This window comes from Ursus maritimus, unplaced genomic scaffold (genome assembly GCF_017311325.1).
Source record: "Ursus maritimus isolate PB19 unplaced genomic scaffold, ASM1731132v1 scaffold_5, whole genome shotgun sequence".
NCBI lineage: Eukaryota > Metazoa > Chordata > Mammalia > Carnivora > Ursidae > Ursus > Ursus maritimus.
Genome location: NW_024426663.1, coordinates 41,397,943 through 41,413,578, shown reverse-complemented (window position 1 = coordinate 41,413,578; position 15,636 = coordinate 41,397,943). Strand labels below are relative to the sequence as shown.

The 15,636-nt window shown below is 39.0% G+C and overlaps 1 protein-coding gene across 1 annotated transcript in view; it reads left to right on the top strand.

Annotated features, from left to right (window-relative positions):
- ZSWIM6 (zinc finger SWIM-type containing 6) overlaps positions 1-15,636 on the top strand; it is a 69,584-nt gene that overhangs the window by 19,257 nt on the left and 34,691 nt on the right. The gene's annotated exons all lie outside the window — the stretch shown is intronic.

Below are 15,636 nucleotides of genomic sequence, written 5' to 3'. Positions count from 1 at the left end.
CCAAATCTCTGTAATAAAGATATAAATATAGTAGGTGATTGAAAAAATGAGAAATCCACTAGTCAGGTTCACTGGGAAATTTGGGGGGGATAATTATTTTTATCCAATGTTTATTGCTAGGGAATTAACAAATAATGCATTTGTTAAATTGTCTTTCTATTAAGAATGTGACAGATGGAATTTTTGACAAAAGTTCTATCACTGCCTGTATTAATTTTATGTTCTGGATATGTTTACTAGAAGATCCTGGTTTTATTGAAACTGAATAGTAGAACTCTTCATACCGTCCCTTCTTTCCCTCTTGGCTGATAATAGACCATATCCTGATGATTGATCCCATGTCAAGTCTAGTTGAAGAGAAACTGTTGTTTGTGGTATACCACATGATTGTAATAATTGGAAGGGACCTTTGAGGTGAACTGTTTTATGAATAAGGAAACTGAACTCCAGGAAAGTTTAGGAGACTTCCAAAGGATTATGTTGACTAATCTAGGGTTATGCCACAAGTTGGTAAAGAATTGGACATCAGAGTTTCCTCTTTGCCATTAATAGGATGTGTGTGCAGAAACTTGCTGTGGATGACAACTCTTTTTTTTTTTTTTTTTAAACATATATGTCTGCTACTTGCCAGCTGTTAGATATTTGTTGGCCTTTTCCTCTGGTATTTTTATTACGTATCTTGTAATAACTTGGTCACCTGAAGTAATGGTCAGTCCATAACTATAGCAGATTGTTTCAATATATTGGAAGAGTGTTTGGGAGCACAGTGTGGTGTTTGGAAAACACAGTGCATATGTTTAAACATATTTTTATACAGTACTGAATGATAACACTATCCTAGGTAAACCCTCCTCAGTTCTGTTATTCTGTAGTAAATATTGAATTGACTACCATTAAAGGTCTACCTTTAGACTTACCTTAAAGACTACCGAAAGGTCTACCATTTAAAAAAAAAAAAAAAAAAACCTATAATGAAGGGAATCATTTAAAGAAAAAATATTGGGTTAATATTAAATGAATAAAATTTAAAGAGCTTTGGTAGTTGGAGGAACTTAGAATTACAATAACTAATTAGGAAGAAAGTGCCAAAAAAGTTAACCAAAAAAGTTACAAGTGATATAGTTAAATAAAACTTGAGTGTTCATATTTAATCCATTAGCCCCATCTCGCTTTTCCAAGTTCGTTTTGAAAATTATGTACATCTACTCTCAAAAGTATAAATTCTCATTAGGTGGAAGTTTCACCAGCCGATTCTAGTTATACCCTCTGATGAAGTGCTTTCTGATTATGGGCCAGGCTTTTATATTATACAAGTTCTTTGATTTCAGTCTAGGATGAAGAATATATCTTCTTGCCCTGTATTTTCTTTCTTCACAAATCATCCCTCCCCCCCCCCCCCCCCCCCAATCATTACTAGACTGCTGTAAATTCTCTTGTGTACTCTGATGGCAAGCAGAGGTCACTAACCATTTTAATGGGGTCTAAGTTTTGCGAAGAATCCCATGTAGAAGTAACAATAGCTTAATATTCATTCACCAGAAAATTAACTAAAAGTTGCTTCTGGACTACAAAAGGAAAGGATTTTGCCTCTTAATAAAATGGGAGAATTTGACTTTGTGCCCCTGCACAGGGCTCACATTGCTTCAAGGCTCTGCTTTGGAATTAAATGCTGAGCACTGCCAGATGCCAGACATTGAGAAGAGGCTGAGTTTTGTCGGCAAATGGGATCTGCAAGTTAATTGGTGTTTTCTGCAGGCTTCTGGCTGTGAAATGAAATTGGAAGCCCTTTAGCCACATGGATAATACAGGACCTGAATACAAATGTCACATGTCACCATCAGGACCCACTGTGAGACAATAGTGTTCCCACTCCAACACTGCACCATTACAGATCATTTAAATATGGGGATTACATTTAAACTAAAAGCCCCATTTGCCTTTTACTGCAATTTAAATGTCCTCTTAGCAAAAGCTAAGTGACAAATTAAATGAAAAAAGTGCCCACATTTTTAAAGCTGTAATGCAAAACAACCTTTTATTGCTTCTCATGTGCCACGAATGAATCATTATACTTGTCAACCCTAAACCAAGCCATAATTGGAGCAGCTACTGTTATCAAAGTGGGGCCGCTCTGTGACAGCTTAATAAAGCTGAAACTGTTAAATTAAATCTCAGATGCTTAACTCCTTAGCACTGGTGAATTCGATGGGTCCATTTCTGGCAATGGCCAATACACCAGGAAAAAAAAAAAAAAGATTCCTGGCATGAAAGCCTTAATCTGATGAGAGTGTACAAGTAGAGTATCTTAGCCAAGTAACTGCTTCTTGGCGGAGGGATTTGGAGGCATCAGATTGTTGGCCTGCTTACAAAATTGTATTTTTTGAGATCAGATATTCCCCTCCCCAATATTTTCAACTTAACGGAGTATATGTGATTTATTAAAATTTAAGTGTTGATGTTTCAAAATTAGTTTTAAAAATGATACATATTCATATAACTTTGTCTCTCTTTCAAATAAGTATATACAAACTTCTTCGAAGTAGCAACAGGCCGGATTCCTTTCCCCATCCTCTGGCTAACAAAGGGATTGATTATGCTCAGTTCTTCTTTTCTAAAATAAGTGCCTATGATATTCGTTTGGTCTGAGTTAATTTTCGTGATTTACTCCCTGATTTTCATAATGTAGTATGAAATAGATACAGATGCGCACTATTAAGATCCTGTTCAGTGCATCTCATTTGCAGATACATTATTCTTACACATGAATCTGTTTTTCATACGTTAATTTTACTTTTTCTATGTGATGTTCATTTTCTGAAACCTAGAGCAGTCTTCTCAGGAGGAATGCTGTTGTATCATCATCGGTATAAGAAAATGTATACCTTAAAATCTTAAGATAGAAAGCCCACTGCAGTACAGAAACTGCAGATTTGGTAGAGCTGTAGAACCCACACCTCCGTAGTTGCTTTCTTTATCCCATGACATGCAAATTTTCTAGAAAGCAGATCACAGCAGTAACCCTTAGATTTCAAAGAATAACCCAGTGCTGATTGGTGGTGAGCACACCTACTGTTAGCCCTAATGGCTGTCTGTTCAGCACACTTAATTACCATGGGGGTCTTTAGGGATGAGGGGATATATTGTAACCTCTCATCTGTGTTGATGGGTCTCTTCCTTAAATGTCTTCCTAGACTAATTTTACTTTGCTTCATAAAACTATAGGTTGTGGCTGCCAGTCTATTAAAACCTAATTAAAATGGATGTCATTAAAGGAAACAGTTAAATAAGATTTAAATACAGCTTTGTCATGGGGAAAAATTCTTAAATTTTCATTTTCAAGTATTACATAATATTTTTTTTTCTAAAATTTTGAACACTTAACTTTTTCTCTGAGCTGAGTCATGTGTTTAGCTTTCTAGCATGTAAACCCTGTTTTTTTTGTTTTGTTTTTTTGTTTTTTTAGGGAGAGGCTGGGCTCCTATTGCAGGAGCCGTGCTGTTCTGAGCTATGCTCACTTGGTTCACAAGAATAAGGTGTTACCTCTCAGAATGCTTTTCAAAGGTTTTGATATGGGGGTGCCAGCCTGGCTCTGGTGGACCACGCGACTCTAGATCTCTGGGTTGTGAATTCGAGCCGCACGTTGAGTGTAGAGATTACTTAAAATCTTAAAAAAAAAAAAAAAAGTTTTGATATAGATACCTAACTCTGTGTGAGCAGACATAGTCATAGAAATTTCTTTCTATTTTGAATTCCATTGTAAGGTTAGTTTGACCACCATTTTTAGGCAACAGTGGTAATATTCCTGGTAGGGTGCTAGATAGATGGAGTGGGTATACAGATTCAGGGTACTTGGAATCACAATAAATCTTGGTTCAGCAATAGAGAACTTAGCCCATCATTCCATCCACTGAAACCAAATTAATTGCAAATACTAAAAATTTCTTACTTCATGAACTCAGGACACTGTCCTAGCTATGCCTCTGATGCAAGTAATCATCTCTCTGGGCCTCTTCTGTACCCACCCTCATTATTCTTGAATCTCATGCTTAAGTCACACGTTTAAAATGATGCTCTAAATCCTTTGCAAGGGCTTTTGTGCACAGTCAGAAATAAGATTCCAAAGACTCTGTTTTGGAGGTCATTGTGGAGAAATTTCTGGGGAGTGCCACAATACATCTCCCGACATAATAGGGTAAATAATTTCACCACGGTTTGGGGCCACTGCTTAGTTTATATGATAAATTCAAATAAAGGTCTTCCAGATTTTGAAGCTGATGGTGGTTAGTGAATGGCTGAGGAGTAACTGCTTTTCATTGAGAGCTAGGAGCATTCCAGTGTGGCTTGCCATACAAGTAGTGTTCTCTTTGCTAGTGCCATGGAGAAAACAGCAATTCTCAGAGCCCCCTTGCAGCAAAAAGATGTCAGGCACAGAATTGGAAACTTCGTGTAGCTCTAAGTGTACTATGTAAACCTAACGAACCACATGTTAGGAAGAAGCAATCAGGCTTCTTACCTACCAGTTTGTCTTCCCTGGGCATAAGGAGAATACAGCTTTACCACTTAAACCACTTCAGTGCCTTCCATTAACTCTTCTTTCCAGAAGTCTTATTGTGGTTTCTGTGAGACAGAAACATACTGAGAGTATGTATTAAGCACTTGCTATGTCCAGAGGAATAGATGTATTAAATGTTTGATTTTACTGTTGGTAATGGTCCTTATCATAGTAGAGAGGGAGTAGAGAAATGGAACCATCAGGAGACAGAAATTAGAATAGGTATGAATGAACTGAGCAGCACTTTGATAGGGTCATTTATTCACATATTAGTACAAATACTTGTACAGATGGAATTTAACATGGTTTTACAAGATGTTCCTGGAGGTGATGTGTAACATGAACAAAGACAAAGATGAACTAACTCAATGGGGGAGGGCTATAAAGCATTCAAATTCATTATCAACAATGTCGTCTTCAAGATTTTCAGTCCAGTTTTATTGTCCTTTGTTGTTACTTCAAAGGATGGAGAGGAGAGAAAGAGTAGACATAGGATCTAGATTTTTGCTGTCTTTTATTTCCCATTTTACTCCAGCTAGTAAAGATGACATAGATGTCAACGCTTACTTATCAGTCACTATGCTAAGCACTTAATGCATGCATTATATTTTTATTCTTAAAACAGTCTAGTGAAATAGGTATAATTATTAGCTCTAATTTTATAGCTGAGTAAACTGGAGCTTAGGGAGACCAGATAACTTGCCTGAGCTCACAGCAGCAGAGCAGGAATTTGATCCCCGGTCAGTGACTTCAGAGATTCAACCATCAAACTGGACTGCATCCTCACTTGCTTTAATTTGCCCTTCTGCGAAGGGGTCTCTCTGCTCAGGGCAGAGCAGGGGCAAGGCAAAGCTCACCTAGATGGCAGTAAGCCCTGTGAAAGCTGCATGGCCTGGTCTGCCCACCCGTGGTCCTGCAGGCCTAATGGTGGTAGTCGGCAGAGCTTACCTGGTCTGGTTGCTCGTCTGCGTGTCTAGGGACTCTCTAACTTCAGTCTGAAAAAACCACGTTAGTGTAGAAGAGCCAAATCCATGATGCTGATTGAAAACTGTCATAATAAACTTAGGCTTCTCACAAAATACATTCAGTACATACTGCAGATGGGTTACAGTCAAATTTTCATTTCATTTTCCAGGCTCCTTTCCTAAGGAGCCAGTGAGACCCTTAGGTCAAGGTCTCTGTCCTGACCTCTGGTGTACCAGGCCCTAATGATAACGTGGTTGTCAACACTTGTTTATGTCATGTGGTCTGTAGCTCTGCAGACCCCTCTTGCACTTGGGCTGGGCTGGCCTGCTCTGGAATGGCGTTGCACATTCCTCTTTCAGTCTGCGGTTTCCCCCTGACTATTCAGAGCTCCCTCTAAATATGTCTGTTGTGTTGCTCAGGAGGCTTTGCTTCTATCCAGCCTTGTTCTCAGAACGCCTGTCTCCTGCTCGGTCCTCATTACCTCGGCCTGGTTTCTTTCTCTGTTGTATGGTCCTGTTGCTTTCTGTCTCTTAAAACGGAGACTTCTGTGTTTGTGGGTCAGAGGCCTTTAGGTTCTGCTCTGCTCTGGGGATGGGAAGAGGGGTTTGTTCTCTGTTTCTTTAAGTAGGCAGAATTAATTTCTAGTTTGGGTCAGAAGTTAACCAAAAGAAAGAATGCATATTTCTTTACTTCCTGTGTAGTACTATCCACCATCCTTCTCTTGAGTGCAGCTGCTAGCGTTTAATTATCCATTTAGTACCCATCTATGGGAAAAAGTGGAAATAAAGAGAAAAATTTTTAAATAAATATTAACAGAAAATGGTAGATTCTCAAGATTGAAAGAGATCTTTACAGACCATTTGATCATATTATCTAACCAATTGGAGATTCCTAATGATAGTCATTCCCTAAGTTACTTAGGTGTACAATTGGATAATTTGTAACAACACTTGGGGATCACCCCCTTGTGTATTTTTATAAAACTTTATTCTAGATATAGACCACAGGGATCGGGTTAGGAACTAAGATGCCTTATGACTCGTTGTAGTACATGTTAGTGTCCTTATTGTGTATGTAGTATGCTGGTAGCATTATTTGTACCAAGAATGGGTTCCAATTACTTTTTTGATTTTATCTTTATTTATGAATCCATTGGTAATAGATACTGTTCTCACATTAGTGGCTACTAGGAGTGTCAGAGCTTTGGCATAAAGTATCCTTTTCTTCCTCACAACAATTTTAGAAAAGTTCTCTTCCTATTTCCTAAGAGTTAGTATTGTACTTGCCCTCAAGAAACTGCCACCAAAGGGAAGTGTGGTTGGCGGAGGGAGGGGTCTCCTTGCTAGATTGTGGATCTCTAGAGAGCACCATCACACTAGACTGGTGGGAAGTGAGAGAGTGAGAATGAAGGAAGACGGGCTGGGGATAATTTCCTCTCACCATTTCTTACCCTGAAGTGGCAGCATGCAAAAATTAACGAGGTCTGAGAAGCCTCATTTAAGCCATCTGAGATTCCCAGGGGCTTCATGGGGAATTAGAGATGCCAGGAGCTAGACTGAAAGAGGTGGAAGCCAAGGGAGGACTGAAGCAGCCACTTAGGCTGTTCTCTGTGGGTGTCATATGGAGCAAGGTGCTTTACAAATGTTTTTGTAGTTGGTTCAAGCTTAGGTGGGTTAAGGAGGGGGCAGGAAAACCCAGGAAAATGATTAATGGGTGTCTCTTAGACGGGGGTGTTTCGCAGTGCCTCATCGAGCCCCTGAGGTGGGTGGGGGAGGGAGAGAGTGTGGATCGGGAAGTAAGTCTTCTCAGTCCCAACAGTGTTACTTTCGTCACTTGACACATAGGCTTTCTGTTAAGATTTCTCTAGGACAAAGGATTCTGAGATTAAAAATGCATGCTTGATTGTGACTATCTTCAGTAGGCTTTTAAACAGCTGTTCTTCTTAGAGGTCTACAAAAGAATGACTTTTTTATTTATATAAATAATTTTTTCTTTTATTTTAAGGAGAAGGCAGGTTGGTAAGTGATTTATAGCAGGTGAATTTTTGTGAGGCTGCCATAAGCTTATCTAACAGTTGCATAACATTGTAGTGTTTAAAAATTCCAAATTGGGATAAGAATAGTATGCTGTGTAGTAAAATACAGGGAGGGGCCTTCTGCCATAAATTGTTTGGATGAATTAGTACCTGGGTTTAGGCTATTTTCTCAGGCTCTAATCTAGAAACGAATAACTGGGAATAGTGATAGTAATTGTCTGAAATGTGGCTAACTCTTCCAACTCTCTTTGTCTCCTGTTGCAAAGATAACCTTTGACAGAGAAATCCAAATCTCTGTGAATTTGAACTATGACCAGCTATACCTTCTTGACCCAAGGTTGTGCTTCCCAGCCCCTTTCATTTGGGGGTATCTTAGGAAATTTCAAATTTGCTTGGGCAAACCTGGCGGAGAGAGTAAGAATTCATCAATCAGGAATCAGACTTAAGTTATTAGCAACCTTGAAATGGCTTGGATTGGAAGCTACAGTGTCTCTTGTGGATGAGTATGGGCTGAGGGGGTTGGATGGAAGGATTGTAAACAGGGCACTTGGGTCAAATATAAGCTTGGAAGTGGAAGAAAATCCTGTTAGGAGGAATGCTTTCAAAATGTTGCCAAGACCATGAAAGTCTGACACCTGACATACAGACATTTCAAGATGACATTAATATATTCAGCAACCTATTCACCATACATATTGATAATACACATGAGATGCTCTTTGCTAAACGTTAGGGTCCTAAGTAGACCAGCTAGTCTGAAAGATTTTTGTTTGTTTTGAAACCATTTAAACCACTCACTGTATTTAATAATCTTGTCAGTTCCTGTCTTTTTGATGCATTTAAACTAATTCCAGAGCCATCCTTTTCCATCCCTATATTAGTGTTCATGTGATAAACTTTTTCCCTTCTTGTCCACTAATTAGAACACTGAAAATGACACATTTTTTTAGGTAGTTTTCCTGTATAGGTGAAAAAAAATGTGCCTGGCATATAGTTGGTGCTCAGTAAAATATTTGTGAATAAAATAATGAATGAATAACTGAAGTGTCATGTTAAATACCTATCTGGAAGCCTTAGGAAGTATTTATGCTGTACTGGAAACAGTGTTTGAAAGGCTGTAATCTTCACTGTGCCCTCAATTTTCTTTTCTTTCCCTTCTGGCTTATCCCGCCTTCACCCATAGTGGATATTCATGGGTGCCTGTGTGTGTCTGAATGCTTGCGTGCGCGCACACACACACACACACACATGCACACACACTGAAATACAAACAGTTTAGAATACAGAAGGGCAATGATTCCCCCTTGCCATCAGTGCTGCAGGTAATCTATTGCATTAATCAGCCAGCCAGTGGGAAATGCATGGGGAGTGATTATACTATCATACACAATACAATCAGCATGAAGCACTTGTCAAGACCAATACATCAAAGTTTAATTCAGTAATAGAATGAACTAGAGCAAAATGAAACATTCTGTTCTCCAAGAAACTCAGCACCCATCCCAGGTTCTTTCTAAACTCCATAGAAAAGTCAGTGCATTAAGAAACTGTTTTTATGAATAAAATAGCAGTTCTGATATGACCAATTACTGCAATCCCTTTTTCTGGGGATTCTTACACAACTGTAGTGCTAAAGTGTATTTATCCATATTCCATAATCATAACCATTGGTAAATTTGATAATTTTTTGTTAGCGCTCCTGATGATCTTTTATCCTAAGCTGGCGTTCTCCATGGTTAAGTGAAGGGCAGGTTGTTGTCCTACTGGCTGAGGGAAGCACTTATCCCTAAATATGGCTGGTGGACTGTGGAGTACCTTAGCAGAACAGCAGGTCAATTAACAATAACCTTCTGTTTACAGTGCCTTATGGTAGGCACTGTCGTTAGGAGCTTACAGTCTAGTTACAAAACAGAATGAGTAAGGGAAAAATAAAAAGCAGCCCGAGACTGCCTAAGATAACTGAAGAAATGAAGTTATAGAACATAGGACCTGTTTCAGAAAATTTTGATGGTAGAGCTAATACATTTCATACTCACAATCACTATTCTATGTCAGTTTTTTAACATATATTCAAATGTAATACACCTAACCAAGCATGCTTTTTCAAAGGGGCAAACAGATACAAGCTCACCTGGGCTGTTTCAGTTTTCCAAGCCTTGAACTGGAATATAAAGAATGGATTTATTGGAGTCAGACGGTCTTAAGTATGGAATTCTAATCCTCATATTTACTGTGTAGCCTTGGACAGATCCCTTATCTTAGAACCTTAGTTTCCTTATCTGTAAAATGACCATAATGTGTATACTTAGGGCCTAAAATAAGATGATTAGATAATGCATAATACTTCCTTTTTCGTTCCAGTAGTCTTTTGCCTGTGTTGGGAAAATGGGCCGAGTAGGAAGCTTATAGGAGAGAGACATCATGAAGACCTAAGGAGTTTTCAGAAATAGAATTATATAAACTTGGACTGTCTCTGAAGGCAGCTTCGTTAAGCAGCCAGTGCAGAGCTCATGCAAAGTGCTCTTGCAGGGTACCCAGTTCACATTCCTCCCCCTCACTAACGCTGACTGCCCTTTTCCTGTATCTGTCATTGTGCCTTTTTTCTCTTTCTGATTTTTTCTGTCTTTCCTACCTCCCCCAAAAAGGAGAAGGGTGGTGAGTGGTGGAAGAGCTGGCTCTGGTCATTCCTACAGAACCAGATTCCCAATAAGGTCAGGGTGTCTTTGGTGAATTTTTGCATGTTGACCCGAAAACACTGACAAATCAAATGGAACGGGAAGACTGCATATTAGATGAGGACCACAGGTTTGCCAGAAGGGAACATTCTGGCTTTAACAGGATGCCTGTTAACTGTTTTGGAATATCTGTGGTTTATTTTCTTTTTTGACAACAAAAAGATGGTTATTTCCATCAGTCTTTTCTCAGAGCCTGGTCAGATGATCATCAAATTCTGTGCCCTTTTGCTTAGGGGTTAGCCCTGCTTGACTTAAATGATCTCAACAGCTCTCCCTATACGGTGTACCTGAGGCATTATTTTGAAATTTTCCCAGAAGTATTTTAATGAATTAGAAACTAGCATACCAAATTTAAAGTAAGGAGAACATTTTCACCAGTTAAACTTATTCTTTAAACATGGGTGACTAACATATTAAGACTGAATTGTGCTGAGAACAATACTATAATTAGGGTCACAGTTTTTGTGTGGTCTGACCCAAGAAATTTTGTGACTGTAGTTTTGCTAGCACAACTAATTATACCAGTGATCTCCTATTTGTGACTGCAATTAGGCATTTCATGGCCTCTAAATAAGTATAATTAGTTAATTGGATCATGCATGAAATTCTAGCCTCTCATAATAGCCTCTGAGAACAAAAATAAATATGATAAATATTTTGAATTGTTTTATAACTGTGGAACCCTGGGAAATACCACAAGTGATTGTTTTACTTCGTCTGTTACTATTTCGTAAGAAGAAACATGATATTAAGAAATAGGAATTAAGCTATGTAACAGTCTTCATTCTCTGCCTTTGAGACAGAGGAAAAAGGGAGTCACTAACTTTTCTTACTCTCACCTTTTGAGAAGGTGCTGTCGGTTGCCCTGCTCTGCCTCCACCCTGCCTCCTGCTCCCCTCCTACTCTGCCTCCTTTTCCCCCACTTGCCACTGCGCCTGTGCTCTCCCCATTAGCATTATACACTCCGAATCTTCTGGAAAATAAGAAGAGCCACTTTTATCAAAAACTCCAAAGTATCTTTTATGGAAAATGGGCACCTTTTATTTTAATTACTGAATTGATTTGCATACTAACAAAAACCCATGATGTAGAAGGGACTTTAAAAACAAGTGTCACTGACTTGGGGGTAGCACTAGAGAATAGCCAGCTGATTTATTCAGTCACAAATCCTAACGCTCCACCCAGCAGTACACCCTGCAGGCCAAGAGCACACTCAGTCACACGCAAGTGCATTATCCTGGAAGTGCTGACGCCACTCTATTCCAGCAGATCTCAGAGTACATCATATTTTCAGAGAAAAGCGATTTCTTCCAACTTGAATAATCAGTCTTGAATTATAAGGAGAGCTTTTGTTTGTTTATCCGTTGTTTTAATCTGCAGTGAAATTACTTGTTTGCTGTGGCTGTCGGTCTTGAAAAATGTAGTTTTCTTTGGTTTAATTAGGCTCTTTTTAGATGGACCTGTGTAGGTTTTTGTTGGAGATGCTTTCTCTACATGAGAGAGACGTGTTCTAAGTACATAAGAATTCATGGTTAAATAAAGTACATACAGGGTTTCTTAGCTGTGCCTTTAAGGTTTCTTCATAATTTTAGACAGTAATGTTCCCCTTTGTATTATCCTGCTAAAACATGAGGAATGGAATGATGATTCTGTCAAGAGACAAAAATGATTAATCTTGGAATTTATGTATGCATAGCTGCACATATGAATCCTAACTTACAGAAGTTCTTTTTGTCCACATAGGGAGGCAGAGGCTAAATACCCAACTATTGAGAGTACTGGTTTTTGGGGAGCATGAATCTGGCTCCCATCTTTAATAGCAGCACAGACTTTCTTCTTCTCTCTGAACCTCAGTTTCCTTCTCTGTACAGCAAGTTTTCTTGAGGGTGAAATGTGATCTTGTGTGTAAAATACATAGTACAGGGCTAGTGTGAGGTGAATATTCAATAAATGGCAGGATTTACTGTCAGGTGGATAAGTAAAGATGCCATTCACTTCTAGAAGTATGTTCGCGGAACTAGATGGAATGATTTGTACCCTAAAGACAGACATTTTAAAACTTTAAATGTAGACTAATTAGAAACCTAACATGTGTAACCTGATATTGTTAGGATTTTCCTTGAAGGGATAAAAAAATTAGCATACAAACCAGCACTTAATATTGCACTGTGTGTTGGGATAGCTTTTATGCTGTTAAGTTTTCATAATGACCTTTTTTGTTTTTTTGCTTTACTTGCAGCTCTTCTCATATGTTCAGTGGCTTATTCGGGCTTGATTAGCTTAACTGACAACATTCTCATACCCATTAGTAAATACCTTCGTTTTCCATTTTGTCATCTAGCAGATTTCCTGCTAATTGGTGGTGGGTTAAAGATGGCCACAGATCCTTTGCTACTCTCTCATTGAGATGTGGGGTTTGTTCTCTCCTCTTGAATCTGGTCAATTTTTAAAAACTGTTTGACCAACAGAATATGGCAGGGTAGATGCTGGGCCAGTTTCTGGGCCCAAACGTTAAATGAGTAGCAGGTTCACTTCCTGTCTTGTGGAAGGTTCCGTCTTGGGTCCCTGAGTTTCCATGTAAGAAGTCTCACTGTCCTGAAGCTGCCATGCTCTCAGAAAGCCCGTGCTGTCCACGTGGAGGGGCCGTGTTAAGGCAGGGGACAGTTAGGGGGGGAGTGTTTCTGACCTACAGAATCATGAGATACATCGATACATTCTGTATTAAGCCAGTAAGTTTAAGGTAGGTTTTTACATAGTAACAGACAACCAGAATAGTGGTTATCTATCTGATAATACTTCATGCTTCTACTCATGGTTCTTTTCCAAATGACAAATTTCTCCAGCAGTATAGGCTACAACAATGTGTGAAAATGAAGTTCTATTATTTCAGTTTTTCCTTTTTGTTGGATTAAGTCAGATGTTTGTGAATATTGAATGCTTATTTCTGATAAGCAGTGTAACATGATCTTAGCATGTTCGGCAACTAGGGCTTGAACTCATCGATCCTGAGATTAAGGCCTAAGCTAGAACAGGAGTAGGACGCTTAACCGACCGAGCCACCTGAGCGTCCCTGCATCTCCATTTTTAATGATTTTTTTTTGCAGTAATTCTTTCTCATGTTCATATTCTCATTATACCAAATTTCACCTGGTTTGACTTCTGGCTTTTTCCTCCTCTGATAGTAAGAACTTCAGTTCAGGTAACTTAATTTTGTGTTCCTGTGGAAGACTGCAGAACCTTGGGCATTGAAAATGAAAAAGGGAGGCAGAGTGGATTGGATGGTAGATAGAAGTTTCAGCAGAGATGCTAAGGAAGGGGGTGCTAGAGGAGCAGTATACACAGGCTTCCTCACTGCGCTCTTTATCCGTCCACTGGCACGAAGTTACCATGGGCAGAGAGCATGTAGGGATGGGGATGAGGTCGAGAGCCTCCTCCGTGCGAATAGATGAGGACAAAATTACCGAAAGCATCTCAGAGAAAGCATCTCAGACCGTTAAATGGCCCTGTGGGCCCCACTTGGGGCCTGGGAGGCTGGAGAGAACAATGCCTACCGGAAAACAAAAACATGTTTAAAAGCCTATTGTTGAAACTGAGGGAAAAGGAGAGACTAAAAGTTGTTTCCTACTAAAATCATACAGCAAGTGGAAATTAATTTACAGGAACCCATTATTACTATCTTAAGTGTTTAATGTCACTGATATTTTGTTTATTTAGTATGTTCTCTTAATTGCTTTATTTGATTAAATATAAAATACTTGTAAGGGTATTCACAGAATCACTTGCAATCTGAGCCCTCCAATCCTGTGCTAACCTTTGAGGCTTTGTGTCCTCAAAGTCTTCTACACAGGGCTTTGCAGGGAGTGTACCTTTTGCAGCTGAGTGAACTCTGCAGTTTTCAAACACTGTAAGTCTAAGCAGCCCTACAAGGTGGGTAGGAATTATTATCCCTATTGTTTAAGTAGGGAACTGCCACCTCAGAGACACTAAATGGGCTGGCCGGGGACATACCTTGCCCTTTCCAGATCAGAATTGGTTTATCAAACATTTCTCCTAGTTGGAAATGTAAAACGATGGGTGTATGAGCTGGGGCACAGTGGTAGTATTTGTACATCTAAATGTTTGCTGGAAAGGACAGGCTTTCAGGGCATGTAGAATTCATTAATTCTTGTTACCCACATTTTCTGGGAGTATGGGTGCTGGTCCGCTGGCACTGTTGTTGGTGAAATGCACGTGTAGTCAGGAAGGTCTTTGTGGTGATTTGTCATCTGCCTCAGTGTGAGTCTAGCCACGTTCGCTCACTGGTTGGTCAGTTGTAGGACGTTAACAGGTTTAAGACTACTGAGTGGTTTGGAGCTGTTCACCTTGTACAAGAGAATGCTTTCTTTCATCTTTTTCTTCTTCCCTGGGGAGTTGCCTTCCTAATTTTGGTTTACCTTGGCTTGTATGTAACAGTGCGTCTTTTTTGGTGAAATCACTGCGTGCAGATGAGGTGTCTTAGTGGAAAGAAAAGTAAAAGCATGCTGGATGGTAGAGAAAAGCTGGACTAGAGCTGAAATGTGCTGTGGATAATTCAGAAACTGAATGATGCACACACCAGTGATTTGATAATTGCCTTTATACACTTTGAGGCATTGAAGCTAGGAAAGCAATTTAAAAGTATTGAATTTGTTTTCATTGTAATTCATAGCAAATAATTAAGTGTCCTTTGTGAAAGAACCAATAATACCTTTATAGATGCCAGGTCCTCTGGTAGGTGCTAGAAATGCTAAGTTCTCACTGAGTTCTGTGTAGTAGTTTTCGTTGAGTCCTTACAAGGGTTAATGTTTCTGACGGACAGCAGAATGAAGTGTTTAATTATCAAAGAGCCTTATTTTTAAAACTACAGATGTTTCAGGCGTGCGTTGGAAGGGAAAGAGATAAATGCCCAAAGTGGAACTCTGAATTAATAAAATTTGGAGAATGACTTACTCAATTTGGTTAATTTGGTTATTAAGGCTAATTACAGCTTTTGTAGTGGTGACTGTTAAGATAAAAGACCATATCTATTATAGTTCTGAACTTGAATCTAACATTAAGAACATCCTTTCAGGATGAAACCTCCCTTTGGAGAGGTGAGCAATAAAAGAATGTTATAGGCAAATTAATAAAGGCTTGGCTTTTGAAATTTTTTCTTGTTCTGCAAAATGGAAATTTTCTAATTAGAGAAATGTAAGCATAAAAATCTAGGATGGGTTTCTTTTTTCCTCAAATCATAGAAATCATTACTTAAAGTTTCCAAAACACATAGGATTTTGCTTTTAAGGACCATAATCTATTTGAGGTTGTTTTTTTTCCCCCTTCATCTTTTT